The sequence below is a fragment of the Sus scrofa genome, chromosome 1, assembly GCF_054392235.1.
Source record: "Sus scrofa isolate SSC_HxYL_T2T_F1_AM1 chromosome 1, Sscrofa_HxYL_maternal_Yorkshire_Landrace_v2.0, whole genome shotgun sequence".
Lineage (NCBI taxonomy): Eukaryota > Metazoa > Chordata > Mammalia > Artiodactyla > Suidae > Sus > Sus scrofa.
Genome location: NC_139383.1, coordinates 5,892,115 through 5,916,676, shown reverse-complemented (window position 1 = coordinate 5,916,676; position 24,562 = coordinate 5,892,115). Strand labels below are relative to the sequence as shown.

The 24,562-nt window shown below is 37.9% G+C and overlaps 1 protein-coding gene and 1 long non-coding RNA gene across 2 annotated transcripts in view; one reads left to right on the top strand and one right to left on the bottom strand.

Annotated features, from left to right (window-relative positions):
* The window catches only part of PRKN (parkin RBR E3 ubiquitin protein ligase), a gene marked incomplete at its 5' end in the record, with an annotated part of 1,030,308 nt that overhangs the window by 843,076 nt on the left and 162,670 nt on the right, over positions 1-24,562 (bottom strand).
* On the top strand, positions 7,250-10,008 carry LOC146405897 (uncharacterized). Its single transcript, XR_014843859.1, has 3 exons — positions 7,250-7,641; positions 7,815-7,945; positions 8,255-10,008. It is a non-coding gene; the product is annotated as an uncharacterized LOC146405897 (long non-coding RNA).

The following is a 24,562-nucleotide window of genomic DNA, read 5'->3' as shown; positions in this document are numbered from 1 at the left end:
TGTATTTCACATTTTAATAATCGGATGCAATTAATATCATAAATAAAATTTGGATTTCATACTATACGTCAATGATTATCTCTGGTAAACTCACTCTCATTTCCTGGAAATCTCAAACCAAGTTTGCAGGCAAATTTTCCTCACCAGTCAGGAAACAATGGGCTATAGATCAGTAGCCTAATTTCCCCCAGATCTATTGTCCATTTCACTTAGATCTTTCTCTTATTTCTATTTGATTATATTTTATGCATTTTTATAAACCTCTTCAAATATTTTGCAGAACAAGATATTGTGAGTATAAATACCTAAAGATCCATTTTTTTTACATCGTAAAATCAAATTATAATGGTGTACTAATATATACTAGTATTATGAATTTAGTGCTTATTATATCAAGAATTCTAGATGAAATTTTTTATGAAACTTGCACAGCAATTCTCTTGTATTTGCCATTTTACAAGTGATGAATGGAGGACCAGAGTGGTCAAGCAGCAAGTGGAGGCCAATCAGCAGCCAATGAGCACAGAGCAGAGCAAGTGTCCCATCCGTCTCCCAATTACAACAGATCTTCAGTTCTGTGGGAGTCAACCAGTGGGTCTCAAGTTCATTACCCCTGCACATCAGAAGAACCCAGACCCCGCTAGTGAGGTTTCCAAGAATGTGTTCCACTTATGAGCAGAAACCACATGAGGATTCTGCTTCCAGCTTTTCAGGGGCCTCATCCTGCAAACCCACAGGGAGGATAGGGCAGGAGACCAACAGAAATGGGCGTGTTTGTCTCCCCTTTAACATTCTCATCCGGAGTTCCCATCATGGCTCGGTGGTTAACGAATCCAACTAGGAACCATGAGGTCGCGGGTTCGATCCCTGCCCTTGCTCAGTGGGTTAACGATCCGGTGTGGCTGTGAGCTGTGGTGTAGGTTGCAGACGCGGCTCGGATCCCGCATTGCTGTGGCTCTGGCGTAGGCCGGGGGCTGCAGCTCTGATTCGACCCCTAGCCTGGGAACTCCATATGCCACGGGAGCGACCCAAAGAAATAGCAAAAAAGACAAAAAAAAAAAAATAATAATAAGGATAACATTCTCATCCCATCGCTAGGCTGTGCAACTTAGCTACCCTAAGATGATAAAGCTAAAAGCAAACAAAACAAAACTAAACCTTGGGCCTCCCAGATATTAGTTTCCATCTGTTTTCTCAACTTCTCTTCCAGAGGCCCCTATTGTGGAACTACTTCCCCAAATCTGGCCTCGTGGGGTCTCAAGGCCAGCTGAGAGGATTGCAACAAAGATTCATCATAATGTGTATTTGTGGAGGATAAGACATTTATAATAAGATCTGCCTCTGCCAATCGGTCTGATAATTCTAATTGTTCTCTTTCAGAGTCTTTTGGAATAAGGCTTTGCTAACCTAGCCTATGCAGTCCGTTTTTGTAAGTCAGGAGGCTTCCCAACGGTTCTTTTAAATCAGATCCAGAAAAGAAAAATAAAATTGTGAAAAAAAATTAAAACCATTGACGGTACAATACATTTGCTTTTATGAATTCCTGAGTCTAGCTGTGGAATAACTGATACACATGTATAAACAGTACTTTCAGTTAATATTCTCTGGGTAGCATGCAAATAACATCTTGAAGAATAAAAACTGATATGGAACAGACTGTCAACAACTTTACACTCCTTTTCTTTCCCATTATACCCTGCTCTTGGGTGGGGGGCAATGTTTTCACTTTAAGAAGACTTTCATCTTTTGGAAAAACTTTGGAAGCATTCATGGTTCTCATGGCTACCCACTGATCAGAAGTAATCAACTCACTTCTACTAAAATCAGAGAAACCTGAAGAAGAGCTAAACACGTCCTAATATATCAACAAAAATAGAAATAATAGGGGAAGCGACAGTACCATCTTGCAAACCAGTAATGCATTCTGAAAAATCATGCTGGCCTTATACGCCTCATTCCCAAGAAAGGAGCCATGTCTCTGCTGGTCAACAGGTGGTCGTGTTAATTAATTGTGTCCAACTATCAATGAAGGGTAAATACTAAAGATTAGGATGAGTCCCATCAAAAATAAGACAAGAATGGGAAATAAAATCAGTGCTCAAAAGCACTGTTTCTTACCTAGAATGTCATTCAATTAATCCTACTTTGAGACTCATACATGAGATTTTTCACTAATATAAACCACTGCAAAAGGTTACCCTCTAGAATGATGTTTTGAAGAAAGTGATAGAATCGCTGACCTTAGAGATTTTTAAGAATCGGATTTATATCCTTCTCTCTGATTCTAAAGTAAAGAATTTGATGTGTTGATTTCTTGAATTTCCTTCCCATGTTTGAAATTTAAACTACATAATGTATGTTAAAGTTAAAAAGCCTAACAAATTATGGTGCTCCATCTCACCCTTGTATTACTAGTCTGTCAATTGTCCTTTATTACACCCTTACAATCACTGCTACCGTTATCATCATTCCAATTCTAGTCAATCGTGTAGGAGAATATAACTGGATTTAGATTTTGTTAAGAGGTTTTCAACGTTATTTAGAACGGTGTAAGCATTTTATTGTAAGTAAATTGTACCAAACACTAAAGATACAATTTAAAGCTGCAAATGCAAACAATATACAAGAAATGCATTGAGACTTTCATTACCTTATTCCAATAGCTGTAGAATGAGCGTAATGAACTGACAGATGAAGCAACTCAATCAAAAGAACAAAGAGTTCAGGTAAAGATGGAATCATTTTATGCAGATAAGTTTATTAGTGAGGTAGTGACAAGAGTGAAGTGACTAAAGAGCTGTGGCAAATGCCAGGCCTGGCACAACCCCTGAGCCCCTGATTCTTACCCATGATAGGCTGGAAGCCACCCCAACAAGCCTTAAGAAAAAGCAGGTGACATGCAAATAAAGGGACAGGAGAGACAGTACAAAGGATTATTGAGGGCCCTGGTCCAGCTCCCCCCAAAGTGGGTGATGCCAAATTCTCATGAAATCATGGCTTTCTTGGGAGAAATTTTAATATCTATTTATTATCCTTACTTCTATTGCTAGGGATGATTTAGTAAAAAAAAAAAGTGTGAATATTTCACCCAGTGTTAATATGTTGTCACTTCAAGAATTTCCTCCTTCTAAATGAGAGCTGCTTCACAACAGAACATAAGCTCTTGTAACTTGCTTTGCTTTAAACTTTGAATATTTCATCACCAATATGCTTACGTTGTGATAAAAACGTGTGTCTGATGGTGTCGAAGACATCACGACATACATGATTCACCTCCGTCGGCAGCAATGATCTTGAAATTCAGCACATTGCCAATGGTATCAGCAAGTTTAATAAAACTGATATAAGGTTTTCTTCCATTTAGATGATGACATTTAGTTTCAGTAAAGTAGAATTCCTTTTGGAAGTAATAAAAAAGAAGCTGAATTTCCTGGATCTTCCCCCCACACTCACAAGAACCGGTCTAATGTATTCATCTATACTCCAAAACAATTTATTTATCTATAGTACAGCCCTTGGATGTTTGTGAAATTGACTTCCACATTTAAAATTAAGAAGCTACAAAAGAATATTAAAAATAAGATAAGAAATTGCATACAAAGAGAAGGACAACCTAAGTAAGTACACAAACTACAACAGTCTTAAAATTTAGCTTTGACCTTACCAGGAGTGAGAGCAAAAGATGCACACACACCAGGCCGAATCATCTCGCTGCTGGATGTTTCTTCCTCATTCCACATACAGAATTCAAGAAGCGTAAATTTCTTTTGTCTTTACCATGAAAATGCAGTTTCCCATAATATTGACGGTTTTTATATATTTACGCCAAAAATAGAAAAGGCAACCATGCAATGAAGAACATTGCTCAGCACTTACTAAAGGCAGACAGTCTAAAGGGACCTTTCAGGTAGCAGGGTAAAATACACTAATTCTGACAAAGTATTTTCTACTGAATTCTCTCTTATATAAAATCAGCTAGGTCTATGCCATTTATGATGCATATTTAAACAAATGAGTTGCCTCCTAGCTACAAGACTTTATTAAACACCAATCAACTATTAGTTTATGCAGAATTCTTTTCTAGTAATATATGTCCAGTGTTTTGCTAAATCAAAAGAAAATATTCACGTCTACAAATGCCTTCCCTGTCTGGTTGTGAAAAAGCTGAGTTACACACAGACAAGAGCAACTCACATTGCTTTCGTCTCCTTGTCCACCACCCCATGTATGAGAAAATCACCATCAACTTCAATTTACACGAAAGAAATCCTAACACAAGAAAGTAATTACGTACGCTCATGAGAGATAATTATGTCATGTAATGACGACTATTCCCCAAAGTGCTGCTGGCTCCATTAGAAAAGGCATTTCTCTCCCCAGCGAATCTTGCAGTCGCTTGCAGGCCAAGAGGAAAGGCGACATTCTCATCAGAGTTAAAAGCACATGATGCGAACGGGGTCCTCCACATGGCAATGACTGCAATCAATTACCAAGCCCGAGTTCTGTTTCCTGAGATGGGTTCAATTTATCATTTTATTGAAAAGGTTCCATTATGCTAATATCTTACAAAATCACACTCTGCCGTTGCTGGAAGGTCATGAGAGGATATAAATTTTTACATTCAGAACCAAGAGGTACTATGGCAGTTACAGCTTCCAAGGGTTAATAGGAAGCCGTCCAAGTACATTCAAGGACTTATCAATGGCACATCTGGAATGCTCGCCTAGTTTACAGAAGGAGAAAAGGAGAAAAGTTAAACATGAAAAAAAAAAAACAAAAAAAACCTAATGCTAACAAGAATAGGGTTGCTGAAACTTGGCTTCAATTATAGGGGCAATCATTTGAAAAAAAAAATTCTTCAGCTAAATGTTGACTTTCCTATCAAATTGAATTTTCAGTGTATTACCAGCTACATATCAAATAGGTTTCTTTGCATAGTATCTAGGCTGTCTGATCTATCACCTTCATCTACCATCTTCAAATACTTTCAAAAATAAGTTTTCTAAAGTTCTAAAATGCATGCAAAATTAATATGCATATTTTTGGGTAACTTTATTGTGTTTATGAGGTAGGTGCATAGGTTTTTAACTAGCCCCAAATACTGTATTCGAGTCTCAGAAAAAAAAGTATGATGAACTAACTATTCGATTCAAATAGAGTAATGTTTTGTTTCCATCATTCCAAGAATTATCGATTCCTTTTAGTCACCGAGGACTGTGAACATAATTCATGAATATATCTTATCATCAATCCATCAATAATTTGTCATTATGGGCAACAACTGTCAAACAGCTGAGTAAAAGCGTATTACAACCAGAGAGCTCCCTTTGGACCAATGATTGTAAATCAACGCAACGCTGAGGAAAAGCAGTTGCTATTTAGAAATACTTGACTGGTGTAGGTTTGGCATCCGATATTCTAATGCAACGTGAAAAACAGGCTGTGAACAACAGTAACTATTTGCTGTATTTGGCATTCTGTTACATCTGGTTCATCCACTGAGCGGCCATGGGGGTTTATATTCTCCAGTATGAGTGCCCTTTAAATTCAGGAGGCTGGAGTTCCTGTCGTGGCTCACCAGAAACAAATCTGAGTAGTATCCATTAGGACGCAAGTTCGATCCCTGGCCTTGCTCAGTGGGTTAAGGATCTGGTGTTGCTGCAAGCTGCAGTGTGGGTTGCAGACCCTGCTTGGATCCCGTGTTGCTGTGGCTGTGGCATAGGCTGGCAGCTATAGCTCCTATTGGACCCCAGCCTGAGAACTTCCATGTGCTGTGGGTGCATCCCTAAAAAGACCAAAAAAAAAAAAAAAAAAAAAAAAATTCAGGAGGCTGTTTTGAGTGGATCACCGATCACACTGTGATGCTATTCCCAAGGAGGTGATGACTAAGAGGCCAGTTATGGTCCAATGCTGAGAGTGCACAACCTCACATTGTGTCGAGTGCAGAGATGGAGTCACACAGCATGTTCTTTCACGACCTGGAACTAATTTGACAGAAAAAACATTTTAGGAATACGTTTAAAATAGTTTGGAAGCCCAGTTCGCAAAAATTGTGTTTGAAAAAAGGAACAGATTATATAACTCCTCGATACAGTCAAATCATAAAGTTTCTCATTAACAAACTCCAAACATATTAAAAGTGGCTTTTCTATGGCTGCTCTGTATTTCCTGTGAACTGGTAAGTGTGTGTACACCACATGTACAGCTACAGAAAGTCTTAAGTTGGGAAACTCTTACTCAACTATTTTACAAAAGTGGAGATGTGTGCTGAAGGTCTCGGAATGAGGCGGCCGTTCCTGCCTCAGAGCGTATACAGTCAGTGTTGCTCTTACAATCATTTGTAATCTAACCAATTACACATGAACACCGTGACCGAATTCAAAGAGAATGGAATTCTGACCCGAAAGACGTTGGTTCAACGCTTAGCTTCAACAGCTTTTAGCTGTGGGATCTTGGACCAGAAATTTAGTCTTTACTCTCAGCTTTCGTATAAAAGAAGGAATAATGATCACGTTCCCAGCAAAACTCAAGTAAGAAAGCACGAGTGTAAAAGTTTCATCAATTGAGTGTTAGAAAAATACTAGTTATTCTATTTAGGGTGAAAAAAGAAATGTCTGTCTCTCTTCAGTGGATTTAGAGCAACGGTTGGCAGGAGAAAAATACTCTGCTCTATAACATTTCACACACTAAATGGAACTCCTTGAGCTTCGTTCTCTCGATATTCATAAAGAAATATCTGAAACTTGGAATTAGGCCAGAGAGATCATTCCAGTTTCTTCTGTGCTATGGGGGCCTATTACTTGGGCTGTTTTACAACTTTATAGGGGCAGGAGTGGACTTTATTTCCAGCAGAGATGCAAGAATTTCTGTCCAGTAGAGCAGACGGCCCAAATGTTATGACCCATTGCCCTGTGGGAACTTAACAAGTTTTAGATCCAGCCTAGCAATCTCACACTAACTTCTCCTTATTAAACTGCATCTATCGTCCACATCATTCTGTCATCTATATATCACCTATTTCCCTAACTTCATGAACCAATTTATACAGCCCCGTTTCCCTATTAAAGAATTAGCTGAATAAAATTTCGACATCTGTTCCTTTTATATTTGCATGCCAGTCATAATATTACCTCTTTGAAAAATCAAACTTCCTCAATTTTCTAGGAGCCAAGTAAACTGTATTGCCAGATACCTCATGGGATATCAAGCCAAGGCCTGTCTCTTCTTGGCTCTAAAATGAATCCTGACCAAAACAAATTTTAACTCTACCAACCCTGCTTCTCTGTGTTTTTCTCCATTTTCTCTTTGCTCCTTTCATGCTGTAGCTTCTACTGGCGATTTATCCACGCCTTGGTGGCCACAGTGAATGGGAAACGGATTTTTCATTCTTCTGATGGACTTAACTCTTCCTTGCTGAGTAAGAGACAACCAATGTTCGGGTCGTTTTTGCTTATTTTTCGATCTGTGACCTCAAATCAATGAAAAACTTTTCAGCACCCTGAGGAAGAAAGGAGCACTCTGAAATCCAGACTAACACGTTTCATGCTTCCGTGTCTACTTTTGACCTGAGACTGATGTTGTAGAGTTAAAGCTATAAATTCTCTCCACGATTCTGTGTCTACATACCTGTTGTTCAGAAAGGTCTCTGCAAGGAGATCCTGCTGAGTAGCATTGAGAACTATGTCTAGATACTCATGTTGCAACAGAACAAAGGGTGGGGGAAAAACTGTAATTGTAATGTATACATGTAAGGATAACCTGACCCCCTTGCTGTACAGTGGGAAAATAAAAAAAAAAAAAAAAAAAAAAGAAAGGTCTCTGCCTTTTGTTGTATGTATAATGTTTTCTTATCATCAAAGGTTATGAATAAGTTAAATTATTATATCACATGAGTTAAAGAAGCTCGGTTCTGATTGTTTTATGGAAATAAATAGCACTTATATAAGTGGAATTTTTTTTTTTTTTTTTTTGTCTCTTTTTGTCTTTTTTTTTTTTGTCTGTTGTTGTTGTTGATGTTGTTGTTGCTATTTCTTGGGCCGCTCCCGCGGCATATGGAGGTTCCCAGGCTAGGGGTTGAATCGGAGCTGTAGCCACCAGCCTATGCCAGAGCCACAGCAACGCGGGATTCGAGCCGCGTCTGCAACCTACACCACAGCTCACGGCAACGCCGGATCCTTAACCCACTGAGCAAGGGCAGGGACCGAACCCGCAACCTCATGGTTAACCACTGCGCCACGACGGGAACTCCTATAAGTGGAATTTTTATGCTATTCATGGAAAATAAAGAAACGGAAATTGGAATATTTTAAATGTTCTAGACATTTAAGAAAAAATTCGTTATTAGACGGTACTGACCAAGAAATACTTGAAGAACTCAAGTTTATACAATTCAGGTGACTCTGTAGATACTTGGATTTCTTTAATAATTTGGATTTAAGAAAGAAAAAGAGCTATATAGATTTTCTTTGATATACTAGTGTCAAATATGTGAAAGGATTTTTATTTGATATTTTATAAAAGGCTAAGGTTTGATTTTTCCATAAAAAGAGTAGTTAATCTGAACATCCTACACTTCTCATAATGGTTTATTGATTAACTAATCTAATATTACACTTTCATGATATTTAAGTTTATGAAAAATATACTTTTGTACATTCATATTTGACTATATGGAATCATAATTCTAACAACTGTTTTACAGTAATTATGTTTTGTAGTGTGTCAGCCAAAATCTAAATTATTAGATCCTTATACAACTTAAAAATCTGGATTTATATTAAATTAGGCTATTTAAGGAGTAACCATTACATAGATGGATAATTTCTATTAAGGTTAATACAAAAACAATGGTAAATACGCATAATTTTAAGTTTATATTACTTGTGGTTCTTTAGTTCTATATGATATTGAATGTCTATATATTTGGTTTATGTTAATGAAATGTTTTACTTTTAGAAAAATTCTGTCTGTAAAAAATTATAAAATGTGTATTTACGAGTTTTGTTAGCCTGCTAAAATTATTGTGTAGGACAGACAGTTCTCAATAACCTACCTTTCAGGTTTTCTTTCCAAAGAAGTTGTTATTTTTGTTAAAAGTTATAATTAGTTTGGGTGGTTAGACTAAAAAGGATAGCAACAGAAAAACACAGCTGTTTTCCCAAGCAATGGGATTAGTTTCTCTTTTTAAAGGAAGAGGAGAATAGTTTTTCTTTCCCCCTAAAACAGTTTGTTCCAGAATATGAAAGAATACAGTGAAAGTCAAAACTTAAGAGAATATAACGACCTGTAGAAAGCTGAAAAGTGAATGTTATTTGCCTTTGTTTATAATACCTAAGAATGACAAGAGGTTGCAAAATGTGTTAAAATTAGTACAAAGTTTACCTCCTTTTGTTGGATTTATTCCTAGGATAACTTAAGAGGGAGAAGAAGAGTTTGAAAGGCCTGTTGTATTATTGCAAAATGAGTGTAATAGGAAGAAGCTTTGTATTGGATTACAAGTAAGTCACTAAAGGGCGTAAATTACACATGATGGCACGTCCCTAGGAACCCTGACTCTCAGGGAATGAGCACTAAGCTGAAACACCTTTGTTTAGCTCTCAGGAAACACCCCGACCAGGCAGCCCCTTGTGAAGTGGGAAGGACAAAGCTAACACGAGGTGTCTCCAGAGGCCCGGCCAGAAGCAGGACATGCTTGACTTCACGCCCTTCTCTCTGAGTACACACAGAAGCCCGAATTCTAACCCAGGCAGGATGATTCTTCGGGGCACGAGTCCACCATCTTCTTGGTCTGCTGGCTTTCCAAATAACATCCCTATTCCTGCCTTGTCTCCCAGTATATGAGCCTGTTATGTGGCGAGAGTTAAGAGCCTAGACTTGGGAACATTAGAATTATAACTTTTCTCTGCTGAGTTGACAAATTCATCTTCAACACTCCATAAAGCCCAGTAAAATATTTTGTCCCATCTGTATAATTTGCCCAGGAAGTAAAGATTCCACATCCCACCAGAATAATCTCTGCTTTGTGTTGATTTTATCATGTTCTTTGATAGATAATTTGTTTTCATCATGCTACCTTATATGATCAGTTTAAAATATTTTATTGCCACTTCGATTAAATAGATGAGCAAAGTATGGTTTTTCAGGAGCTTAGGACTTTATTTTTATTGATCATCAAACCTCCTTTGACAATTCTTTTGATTCTTTCCTACTAAAAGTCAGATCTAAAATTTAATTTTAATAAATATCTAAAATAGGAATTTCAGAATACACCTCACTTAAAAATATCTTTGAATTTCCCAGAGGTCCCTACAGAGAGCTGCTGGAAATTATTGCATTTGCTTGCTAGGCTTCATATTTTTTAAGTACCTGAACATTATTGGTAGAGCTAGGAAACAAGCGGACAAGTCAGAAGAGACTCTCAGTTTTCCCTGGGTGTGGTTTGTATAGATAAAATGTCAATCATATAAATCTTTCATTAATTGAACCTTTCATAGAGGGCCATGAATATTGCTCAAAGCCTTTGCTTCCCATTACATGATCTTACCCTTCGCAGAAACATTGATCACTCTTAATGAAATAGTTTCGGACTGCACCGCAAAGGGGACTGCTACTCTCCCCATTCTAACGTTATTGATCACTATCACAATCCACCTAGACTTTTATTATTATGAAACTGATTTGTGATTCCATCTGAGGCTTGCCTGAAATCACGCTATAAACTACAGGTCAGAGCTTTTGTCTCCATCACAGAAGTGAGTCTCAGGCACAGAGAAAGGACTATGCCAGGTGCTCTGAACCATTGCTACTTCAGAAAACAAACTCTTCGTTACAGGCCTTGAGTTGACATCAGCTTGATAACCCTCAGTCTGTACCAGTGGAATGAATCAGAAGTTTCAGAACTCACTTTGGTCTGAAAATAGATGTTCTTCATGAAAACAAAAAACAAAAACCAAAATACAAAACCCCACTAACCCAAGATCCAACAAAACAAGAGTTAATTACATGAAAATAATTACATTAATGAGGGAAATTCACTAATGGCTATTTGTTTCAAAGATTACTTGTGTTTCTTTTAAGGTTCTTTTTCATGGATATATAATAATCGTTTTCTTCTTCATTTATCTCACCTTTAATTTAGTCATGTATGATTTTGTTTACGGAATTGAAACATTTAAAAATACTATGTGGGGAGTTCCCATGATGACTCAGTGGAAACAAATCTGAATAGCATCAATCCCTGGCCTTGCTCAGTGGGTTAAGGATCCAGCATTGCCATGAGCTATGGTGTAGGTCACAAACGTAGCTTGGGTCTGGAGTTGCTGTGGCTGTGGCTACAGCTACGATATGACTCCTAGCCTGGGAACTCCCATATGCTGCAGGTGCGGCCCTAAAAAGACAATAAACAATGAAATAAAATAAAAATAGTATCTGCTTTTCACTGTCCTCAAAATTCAGAGACAAATACTTTTACTGAACTTCTTTAGTTTTCATGGCAACATAGCTATTTGCATAGGTTCCAAAAAAATGTGTTCTCATCTTACCAGGATATCATTGCATAACAGAGGACATACATGGAGAGTCTTATTGGGAGAAGGGTCATATTTAAACAGAATTATCGGGAGTCCCTTTGGTGGCTCAGTGGTTAACGAATCCGACCAGGAACCATGAGGTTGCAGGTTCAATCCCTGGCCTTGCTCAGTGGGTTAAGGATCCTGCATTGCTGTGGTTGTGGTATAGGCCGGCGGCTACAGCTCTGATTAGACCCCTAGCCCGGGAACCTCCATATGCCACGGGAGCAGCCCTAGAAAAGGCAAAAAGACAAAAATAAAAGATAAAAAAAATAAAAAGAATTCTCACTTCATCAGGTTACGGTATGATAGAACACATTAGGGAATGATAACTGGATTTACACACGTAGCCGATGCGTACAGAGCCCTCACAAGAAAACAAGTTTGGTACCTGGCTAACAGACTCCCCTCCCACATAGGCCATAAGTCCTGTCCAATGAAACAGGATAACTACAAATAAAATGGTTTATTGTGTGTTACACATTAAACAGTGTTGACTCTAATCCAGCATTCCTAATAGTTAGCTCACACGTAACACACACACACATACGCACATACCTTAAAGGCTAAAAGGGACCTTTATTTAAATTTGTGCTTTGAAAAGTTTACACAAAAATAAAGATAGTAGTAAGTAGTATAAGAATGTCTGAGGGGGATGGAAACTTGGTATTTGAATTTTGGGGACCGCCATAAATTGAATTTTAATTTATGAGAAAAATACGCAATGTGAAAGACAATGTGACTCAAAGACGGAAGCACTACATGACGTTACTGCAGCATCAAATTACGGATGGTGCGTCGTAAAGCTTTTGCATTTTCGTGAGGTGGAGGACTGGGAATAAGATTTAACTATTTGTATAGAGAATTCTGAAATCATTATACCGTGTAATTGCAATGACTAAGAGCTGTCTGTGTCTTACAAAAGAACTGGACATTGCTTTAGCAGCCGGAACTTCTCCCCCTGTTTGGAATCTTGGATGGGAATGAATTATATTTCCCAGTGTCAAAGAACCATCAACGTGTGCATGAATAAATTTTCGTTTTATTCATTTAATACAGATTTATTAAGCATTTACTATGTGCCAAGCTCTTAATTAGGTACTGTGGACAGCCCAGAAAAGATAAAATCCTGCTTCTTGAAGTTTACATCCCAATGGGGCTTGTTCAACCTGTGTTTATAGTCCTATTTTAGACAGTAAATCTAGTAAATGAACTGTGTTAAAAGAGCAATGTTATTCTTTCTTCACACAAACGAGAAAAACTATTTGCCAGGAAGTCCAAAAGAAAAGATACTTATGAAAATGGTAAAGAGAAGCCCGAAAAATAGCAGGTCTGAAAAATATTGGATTGATCTATATACAAAAGATTACAAAAGGCTCTATTTGGTTCATCTGTAAGTAGCAGCAAGTGGTAGAAATGTGTAACCATACAAGAGCCCTAAATTAGTACCACTGAAGATACATTTTGTTGAGATGTACTATTTCTTATTGACATAAAGAGATTAGAATAAGCAAAAAAAAATTAAAGATATGGTTATACTTTACCAGAATAAGTTGACACAGGTGGAATACGACAGCTATGACAGCAATATTAATTATAACATAAAATACTTTGTAATAGATATAATCTTTCTCATTTTCATAAAGGAAAATCCTATATGGTCAATTTGAATTATATTGCCTCACAGAAAAATCCTAGTTCCTAGCACTCTTGGTCTATCTATCCCCAACAGCATATTTATTTATTAAATGTAATGAGACGCCACCAAAATTTTAGTCATGTCACTATGAAAGTTAAACCAGTAAAATAATATCAAAAGCCTCAGCAATTTTTAAAAGAAAGGTGTCGTCACAGCCATCAGCCAGAAATCAAAGAGTTCTGATGGGTTCTTTATCATCCAAATGTTTATATTGGCATCAGAAATCCACACAATAAGCAGCTGTTATAAATAATTCCTCAGGCATAAGCATCACTTACTAAGCTGTGTCTTTACATTCTTTGTGACAATAAAAAAAGCCACACAGCAAACAGAAGTAATCTGTGAAGACTGACAGATCACACTTGCCGAAGCCATCTTTCCAGTTTAAAACGTTTGCCTTAGTTTGTCAAGGGTTAGTGAACAGCGTCTTGTCTCGGAAAGGCAGAGTGTCATGAAGATGCACACATTTCTTTTCCTTGTAGTTATGTGAGGATGAATACTTTGAGATCCATATAAGGACTCACGTATTAGATTCACGTAAAAATCAAAGGGTCATTAGCAGCGTTCAGTCCTCAGTGTGTTTCATACAGCGACTCTGGTCAGAAACATGTGACCAGCTGATCGAACTTGAATCTGTGTGCATCATCTTCTTGCTTGCTTAAAACATAAGCTCTGTCTGTGTTAAGCTCAACACTAATTTGTTCCGATACTCCCCTCATCCATCACTGGTTGTCAGGGCCAGGTTGATAACGTCCCCTGTGGTGCTCACCTGTCAACAGTCCCCAGATAATCTGCTCTTTCAAAATACTGGATGCAGTCAAAGGGTCCATTGAGCAAGTCCCAATAGAAAAAATAACTAAAATAACCTCATCTTTTTTTTTGGGGGGGGGTCATATTTAAACTTCCTTTATGTCCATGTGGTTCCTGATGACCAAACATAGATTTTGAAAAGTCAAAAATTAACTGTAGATTCTGATGGAATATTCTAAAAGGAGTAGTACATTATCTAAAAGAATAAGAGGCGGGGGGGGGGGGGAACCACTATACATGATTTAAGGCCAGAAGAAAATGAAAAGGTAAAATGTTAGGAAAATAGCCAGAAGAAGTTTTGTTCTTTATGTCTTTTCTCATTACCTTAGAATGCCTACTATTCTAATTTGCTCCTAAATACGTGGTAGGTGTGACAACACTTACAAATAATTAAAAAGCTAAAAGAATAAAATAAAACCTCCACTCCAAAACCAGAGTAAGCAGAAACAAGGTAGTTTTATGAGTAGGAAGCCTCTGGAATAAGGGATGGGGGAACCCACCTTCAGTTTTTTTTTTTTTTTTTTTTTTTTTAATGATCATACCCAGGTAGCCCTGGATCTATAAACTTAGATTGATTTTAGAGCCCTGACCCAATAGCAGTCCTTTTGATCATGTGAGCTAGAAAGAGAAAGAAAAGCAAAAATGACTAAAAGTTATTATGTGTGCAGTACATGCCAGGCACTGGTATAAGCTCTGGTCTTGAAGTAGCTGGAGTCAACTTTATGAGGTAGGTAACTCATTTTCCCTATAATATACATGGGGAAAGTGAGGTCTAGAATATTAAGAAAATCAGTGCTTTTCAAACTTGACCATGAATGATTCACCTGAGGACCTTATTAAAATGCAGTTTCTGATTCAGTAGGTTTGGGATGGGGCCTTCGATTCTCTGCATTTCTGACAAACTCCCAAGTGATGGTGATAGCACTGGTCCACATATCACACTTTGAGTAGCAAAAAGCAAATTGTCCAAGGCCACAGAGCCAGTAAGAGGCAGAGCCAGACTGTGGCTCGTTAGACCAGAGCCTGGGCTTTTTGCCACTAAGCTTAGAATCTGTATCACATCACACACTGAAGTACTGTGTCTGGCCTAAGGATTTAAAACAAACTCTTGTTCCTCCTTTTCCTACAGAATTTTCCTGCAACAAGTATTTATTAAGGGCCTACCAAGAAATAGGCACTGTGGTAAACACTTAGGATACAAAAAATAATCCAGGATCAAGGGATTTTACTTAACCCACTAGCCAAACAAATGGACATTTGATTCCCAAGCAAATTACAACCCCACTCACGGACTAAATATTGTACACAGAGAAGATACACACTACTGTACGAAATTGATAATTGACAAGAACCTACTGTGTAGCACAGGAAAATCTACTCAATAATTTGTAATGACCTATATGGGAAAAAGGAATAGATGTGTTTATTTGTATAACTGATTTGCTTTACTGCACACCTGAAACTAGAACAACAGTGTAAGCCAACTATACTCCAATATAGCTTAAAAAAGTAAAAAATAAAAATAAATGACTATACCCATTTCTAATAAAAACTTTACAGAGAATGAGCATAGAGGGAACCTACCTCAACATAATAAAAAATCATATATGAAAAACCCATAGCTAACATCATTCTCAATGGTGAAAAATTGAAAATGTTTCCACTAAGATTAGGAACAAGACAAGGATGTCCACTTTAGCCACTATTATTCAACATAGTTTTGGAACTTCTAGGCACATCAATCAGAGAAGAAAAAGAAATAAAAGGAATCCAAATTGGAAAAGAAGAAGTAAAACTATCACTGTTTGCAGATGACATGATATTATACCTAGAAAACCCTAAAGGCAGCACCAAAAAAACTGTTAGAACTCATTAATGAATTTAGCATAGTTGCAGGCTACAAAATTAATACCCAGAAATCAGTTGCATTTCTAATGCTAATAATGAAAAATCAGAAAGAGAAATCAGAGAAACCATCCCTTTACAATTGCATCAAAAAGAATAAAATATCTCAGCATAAACCTACCTAAAGAGACAGAAGACCTATACTCTGAAAACTAAAAGATGCTGATGAAAGAAATCAAAGATGACACAAGCAGATGGAAAGACATACCCTGCTCTTGGATTGGAAGAATCAATACCATCAAAACGACTATACTACCCAAGGCAAGCTGCAGATTCAATGTAATCCCTACCAAATTACGAAAGACATTCTTCACAGAAGTAGAGCAGAATATTTTAAAATTTGTATGGAGGAGTTCCCATCATGGCTCAGTGGTTAAGGAACATGACTAGCAACCATGAGGATGTGGGTTCCATCCCTGGCCTTGCTCAGTGGGTTAAGGATCCAGCATTGCCATGAGCTGTGGTGTAGGTCACAGACACGGCCCAGATCCTGAGTTGCTGTGGCTGTGGTGTAGGCCAGTGGCTACAGCTCTGATTTGACCCCTAGCCTGTGCTATGGGTGTACAGCCCTGAAAAGACAAAAGACAATAATAATAATAATAATAAATAAATAAATAAAATACATTTTTTATGGAAACACAGGAGACCCCAAATAGCCAAAGCAATATTGACAAAATAAAACGAAAATGAAGGAATCAAGCTTCCTGATTTTAGACAATACTACCAAGCTACAGTCATCAAAATAATATGGTACTGGCACAAAAACAGAAATATAGATCAATGGAATAGGACAGAAAGTCCAGAAGAAAATCCAAGCACCTATGCTTAACTGATCTATGACAAAGAGAAAAAAAATACAGTGGAAGAAAGAGAGTCTCTTCAATAAATGGTGATGGGAAAACTAGAAAGCTACATGTAAAAGTATAAAAAGAACACTATCTAACACCATATACAAAAATAAACTCAAAACGGATTAAAGACTTAAATATAAGGCCAAATACTATAAAACTCCTAGAGGAAACACAGAACACTCCTGACATAAATCACAGTAACATCTTTTTTGATCCACCTCCTAGAATAATGACAATAAAGACACAAATAAACTAATGGGATCTAATCAAACTCAAAAGCTTTTGCACAGCAAAGGAAACCATTAAAAAAATTGAAAAGACAACCCACAGAATGGGAGAAAATCTTTGCCAACCATGCAAGAGACAAAGGCCTAATCATCAAAATATACAAAGAACTCATGCAACTCAACAACAACAACAAAAAACAACCTAATTGAAAAATGGGCAGAAGACCTAAATAGACATTTCTCCAAAGAAGATATGCAGATGGCCAACAGGCACAAGAAAAAATGCTCAACATCACTAATTATTAGAGAATTGCAAATCAAAACTATGAGGTACCACCTCACACCAGTCAGAATGGCCATCATTAACAAGTCAACAAGTAAAAAATGCTGAATAGGATGTTGAGAAAAAGGTACCTTCCTCCACTGTTGGTGGGAATGTAAATTGGTACAACCACTATGGAAAACAGTACGGCGATACCTCAGAAAACTAAATATAGAACTACCGGGAGTTCCCATCGTGGCTTGGTGTTTAACACATCCGACTAGGAACCATGAGGTTGCGGGTTCGATCCCTGGCCTTGCTCAGAGGGTTAAGGGTCTGGCGTTGCTGTAAGCTGTGGCACAGGTCACAGACACAGCTTGGATCCCAAGTTGCTGTGGCTCTGGTGTAGGCCAGCAGCTACGGCTCCGATTAGACCCCTAGCCTGGGAAGCTCCATATGCCACCAGTGCGGCCCTAAAAAGACCAAAAAAAAAAAAAAAAAAAAAAGAACTACCATATGACCCAGCAATTCCACTGCTGGGCACATATCTGGACAAAACCCTCATTGAGAAAGATGCATGCACCCCTATCTTCATAGCAGCACTATTTGCAATAGTCAAGACATGGAAAAACCTAAATGTCCATTGACAGATGAATGGATTAAAAAGATGTGGTACATAATATAATGGAATACTACTCAGCCATAAAAAAGACAAACTAATGCCATTTGCAGCAACATGGATGGAGCTAGAGATTCTCATACTAAGTGAAGTAAACCAGAAAAAAAAAAAAAGGCAAATATCATATGATATCACTTATTTGCGGAATCTAAAATATGGAATAGATGATCCTACCTAAAAAACAGAAACAGACCATGGCCAAGGAGAGCAGACTTGGGGTTCCCAGGGGGGAAAGGAGAGGAAGTGGGAGGGATGGGCATTTTGGGGTTTTTTTTTGGATGCAAACTGTTGTATTTGGAATGGATAGGCAATGGGGCCCTACCGTACGGCACAGGGAAAAGTATGTGATTGGGTCATGCTGCTTTACAACAGAACTTGAAGAAACATTATAAATCAACTATATTTTAATAATAAAAATAAAAGAAATAAAAATAAATGACTACCTTCCCCCCAAAAAGTTAGAGCATTAACATTCCAAGAATCAGAGTGTAATAACACACCTCTAATACCAAAGGTAGTGAATTTAGTTTTATCTTTTGGGGTTGAGGAAACACTTTTAAGATCTTACAGAAGTTCAGAAATATCATTTGGAAAATTAATTATGATTCAATAGATTTAGAAGGTGTAGGAGATTGGGCTGGATTCTGCGTATTACCTAAAAAGTGAATTAAAAATGAAGGTCCAGAGAGTATACTTGTCCTGAGGGTTTCAATTTCTTTTATAAAATGGACATTTTGCACACTCCCATAGGTGGAACAAAGATTCCTGAATTAGATGTAAATTTTTTGGAAGCTCTGAGTCTTACAAAACAACACCTTCAATACATGTTTCACAAAATTTACAAAGTTTTAAAAGAGGTTATTACAGAAAGTCGACTTTTACCACTCCATGTGTAATTTTTTCTTTATCTTCCTTCTAACCAAATCAAGAAAATGGAATACTGCCTGCACTTCTGGCATGCTCCATTAATTAGAATGCTTGGACGAGTCCCACAATGGACCTTACCAGCTGGAAATATCCTGCCTCGGGTCAAGTGCAAATCTTGCCATCTTGGCACTTGTCCTGCATCCTCCAGAAGGCTTCAGGGCTCCAAGGGCAAAAATGTAAATTCTCTACCGTCCTGGGGCCTGAGGCCCCCAGGAGAGGGGCACACGCACATCACACACTGTAGAGGCCTTGTATGGAGAGCACACGGTCACAGAGACCTCATGTAGTCTAAGCCGAAAATTCCCTACCCTTTTAGTCACAGTATGACTCTGCAGAGGGGACATTAGGAAAATCGAAACATCCTGGGGCAACCGGCAAGCACCCACTGAACCTTAGTGATTTTAACATCGTCACTTTCCACCATTCTCCCCCACAGATCCTTCCTTACTAACTTCTTATGTTTTAAAACAAACAAACAACAACAGCAACCAAGGACACTTCCCACAGAGTCACATGTGCCAAGCCAGGCACTGAAAGAAGCAGAGTGAGAAGGTCAGCCTCGGTCAGTCTTGCCCATTTCCGGCATAAGCTCACCCACCCAGCCAACTAGGAGACATTGCTGAGGTCAGCTGCTCACACACACAGCATCTTCCTCCCTGTAATCCTGTCACCCATAGAAGGACACACTGGCACTCCTTCCAGCTTTACGCAACTGCATGTCTCTTATGCATTTAAGGAAAAAAAAAAAAATGCACCATATGCAGAACGCTTTCTTAAACACCAGCAGAGAAAGTAAGATGTGACTGACAGTTTTCGGAGCTGTTTTTTGTCACGGAGACTTTGGGCACTCAGAGCTCCCCACAAAGATCTTTCGGATGCCACGAATCCTCTGCAGCCGTAACATAATCCAGCCAGGGCTCGCTCTCTCTGAACATTCCACAGGCTCCCCTACCTCTCAGGGTGTGACCGACCTCTTCCCCGTCCTCCTCCAAGCCCCCAACAGCGACAAATTCTTCTTATCTTTTAGAGCCCACCTAGGATGCCTGTCTAGCCTCCCCCTCCTCTAAGTCCCCATATTACACTGATTTACGATCTTGATCTTCCCATTAACCCTTGCATATCCTGTTATCAAGAAGTTCTTTGAAGTTCTGACCCACACTATAACACAAGCGGATATGAAAGACATCAGGCTAAGTGAAATAAGCCAGGCACAAAAAGACATACAGAGTATGATTCCACTTATATAAAGTATCTACAGTAGTCCAGTTCATAGAGATGAAAAGTAGAACTGTGGCGCCAGGGGCTGCAGGCCAGGGAAACAGAGAGCAGTTAATGGCTACCAGGCTTCAGTTTTGCAAAATGGAAAACTTTTGGAAATTGATTGCATAACAGTGTGAATATCCTGGCGTTTCCTGGTTGCCTAAGTGGTTAAAGATCTGGCATTGTCACTGCAGTAGCTTGGGTTTGATCCCTGGCCTGGAAACTTCTGTATGCTGTAGGCACAGCCAAAAAAAAAAAAAAAGTGAATATCCTTAACACTGCTGAATTGTACACTTAGAAATGGTTAAAATGGTAAATTTTATGTTTTGTGTTCTTTTACCATAATAATAACAATAATAATAAAAAGTACTCAGAAGACGGCTGAAAATACCAAACGAGACAGCTATTTATTTAACACCTGTGCCATTCTGTGTGGAGTGCTTGATCATCTCTAACTCCCTGCTTATCAGGTTCTGACTTCCGTAGGCTTAGCACTGTTGCTGGTTCTCTGCACACCCCGTGGCACACAGCACGTGCTCTCCTCATGCAGTTACGGACCATTTGTCCCCACCACATGTGATGAACTTGTAAGAGTTGAAGAGTTGTAAGAGTCATTTTACATGTTGAATAAAACTTCGGCAGTATGATAACACATCCAGTACCATCCATGTTCCAGGCAATGAAGGTAGGAACTGTATGAGCCTTACTTGCATCTAATGAGCCTCCCTTCAAAGTGGAAAGCAAAAAATGTGACAAGGAACTAATTATAGTGCAGTGAGGCATCTCTCGGTGTCCATGAGGCACTGGTTCCAGGAACACCCCCCACCCACCCCCGACCTCAAGACTCCAAAATCCATGGATGCTCAAGTCCCTTCTATAAAATGGTATAGTATTTGCATACAACTTACACTTATCCTCCTAGGTACTTTAACTCATATCCGGATTACTCACAACACCTAATATGATGCAAATCTATGTATGTAAAGAGTTGTAAATACAATGTAAATGTTATGTACGTAGTTGCCAGGCAATTGACATATTCAAGTTTTGCTTTTTGGAACTTTCTGCATTTTTTTTCCCCAAATATTTTTCAACCGCAGTTGGTTTAATCCATGGCTGTGGAACCCCAGGATACGGAAGGCCAACTTTATATGGAAAGCACAATAAAAAGGAATGGGAAACTCACGCTGCTTTTGGAATGGTGTTCAGGCTTCTTGGAAAGGAACACAGGGCTATTTTCTCGAACTCAAAAACCCACCTCCAAATATGTCAGGTGGGCAAGATTCCTCTTAAAATGCAGTATCATTTTCTGTGTTTTCACATGTCATACTGAAAGAGTAAATTAGAGTAAAATTTTCTATTCAGAGAAAATAACAAGTACTTGGTAGAATCATAATGTATTTTTAATAATTTGATGTGATGGCAACTTTAAATTGCTCTAGTATGACTTCCAAAATTTTGTCGTTTCAGGAAAGGTTTAAAGCTGTCCACACACCAAGAAATTCACACCATCTAGTTTAAAGTCATTAGCATGTATAATACACACTTTCAAGTACCTGAGATTTTATCTTTGGATAACATGAGAATTAATCTGAAGTTTGTCACTCTATTTCATTAGAAGGCTTCCATGACTGATGCGTATTTGGCAGGTGGCAACTAATTTATAATCCCAGAATAATTTTCATCTTGTATGACATTCAACCACTGGCACGAAATTGCTGATAAGAACATATTCTCTGATAATCATGATGTATCTCTAGTATGTATCCAGGGCTCAAGTCTTAGGAGTCATTTCATTTATTGCTTAGAGCAGTTTTAGGTTTACAGCATATCTGAGCAAAGAGGAGAGAGCGCCTGTTTATCCCCTTTCCCAACACACACCAGCTGCCCCACTAATCAACATCCCTCTCCAGAGCAGTGTATTTGCTACAACCTGTGAACCTATCTGAACACATCATTACGACTCAAATCCATAGTTCCCACTGGGGCTCACTCTAGGTATCTCATATTCTACGGATTTTACAACGGCATGGAATCCACCACTGTATCAGTTAACAGAATAGTTAACTCTGTCCTAAAAAGCCTCTGTACCCTGACTATTCATCCAACCCTCCCCCGACAACCCCTGGCAACTTCTGAGGTTTTTATTCTCTCCATAATTTTCTCTTTTCCAGAATCTCATATAGTTGGACTCATACGTCTTAGGCGTCTCCACTTGGTTTCTTTTTCTTAACAATGTGCATTGAAGTTTCCTCCACATCTTTTCATGGCTTGATGGCTTAGTTCTCTTTTGCACTAAATGACATTGTCTGGATACACTACAGTTTAGCAATTCACTTACGTAAGAACATCTTGATTGCTACCAAATTTTGGCAATTAGGAACAAAGCTTCTGTCAACATCTGCATGCAGATTATTGTGTGAACATATGTTTTTGATCCATCTGAGTAAAAACCAAGAAGCACAATTGCTGGTTGTATGGTAAGTATATGTTTAATGAGAAACTGTCAAATCATGTTCCGAAGTGGCTGTCCCATTTTATATTCCCACTAGCAAGAATGAAAGTTGATGTTGCTCCATATTCTGACCATTATATGGTGTTGTCAGTGCTTGGGATTTTAGCCATTCTAAAACGTGTATGTATAGTGATAGCTCCTTTTTTTTTTTTTATTTGCAGATCCCTAATGACATATGATATGGAGCATCTTTTCATATGGTCACATGCTATCGGTGTATCTTCTTCAGTAAGGTGTCTATGCAGCTCTTTTCCCAATTTTTCACAGATTGTTCATTTAATTATCATTGAGTTTTGAGATTCTGTATATTTTAGGAAACAGTCCTTAAAATCTATGTCTATTTTTTTATTTAATTTTTTTTTCCATTTCTTCGACCGATTTTTTTTCATTTTTTTAAATCTATGTCTATTTTTTGCAAATATTTTCTCCCCAATGACTTGTCTTCTCATTCTTTTGACATTGTCTTTCACAGAGCAGAAAAATTTAATTTTAATGAAGTCCAGCTTATCATTTACTTATTTCGTGGATCATGCCTTTGGCGTTGTATCTAAAAAGTCATCACTTAGGTTTTCTCCTCTGTTATCTTCCAGGTGTTTTAGTATTATGTCTTTTTTTTTTTTTTCCCACTGTACAGCAAGGGGGTCAGGTTATCCTTACATGTATACATTACAATTACAGTTTTTCCCCCACCCTTTCTTCTGTTGCAACATGAGTATTTAGTATTATGTCTTAAATGTAGCTCTCTGATCCATGATCCATTTTGAGTTATTTTTTGAGCGTGCAGAGTGTAAAGTTTTTTGGTTTTGGGTTTTTTTTTTTTTTTTTTTTTTTTTTTCCGGCTGCGTCCGTCACATATGGAAGGGCTCTCTGTTCTCTAGAACTCATTGTCTGTTTGATCAATATCACACTCTCTTGATTATCACAGTTTTGTAGAAATTCCTAAATCCAGAAAGCATTAGTCTTTTGATTTTGTTCTTCTTTAATATTGCATTGGCTATGCTGGTTCTTTTGCCTCCCCAGTATAAGCTTTAGAATAAATTTATTGATATCCACTTGCTAAAATTTTGACTGTAATTGTACATGTTAAACTGGGAAGCTGACATCTTGATAATATTGTGTCTCCTTATCCATGAACATGGAAAGCCTCTCTATTTATTTAGTTCTTTGATTTCTTTCAGCAAAGTTGTATGATTTTCCTTATACAGATCCTGGACATATTTTGTTAGGCTTATTTCTAAGTATTCCACTTTGAGAGGTGCTAATGTAAATGGTATTTTTCTAATTACACCTGTTCAGTGCTGGTTATAAGAAAGCAATTGATTCTTTTATATTAATCTTCTATCATACAACATTGATAAAATCAATTATTAGTTCCAAAAGTTGGTTTTTGGGGCAAATCTTTCAGGTTTTTTTACATAGACCACCATACCATCTATGAACAAAGTTGGTTTTATGTCTTCTTCCCAATTTGTATACCTTTTATTTCCTTTCCCTGACTTATTGAATTAGCTAGGGTTTCCAGTATAACTTTGACAAGGAATGGTAGAGGTAATTTATTTTAAATTTATATTTGTCTATTTAATTCTTTTCAATTTTACATTTCCAAGTTTTATTTCAATAATGCATTCAGCATGTAATGCTTCATCAAAAGTTTTCTCTTTCATTTAGTAATAAGATGGACACTTATTGTATAGAAAAATGTTCCTGAATGCCCTACTATTTCCCTTCCCCTGCACCAGCCACATTGTCCTCCTTGCTCCCAGGCATGGTCCTGCCTTGGGTTCATACACTCACTGACCTCTCCAGCCTGAGACTCTTGAATGGACACTTCCCGTAGTGCTCTCCTCAAATGTCACTTTA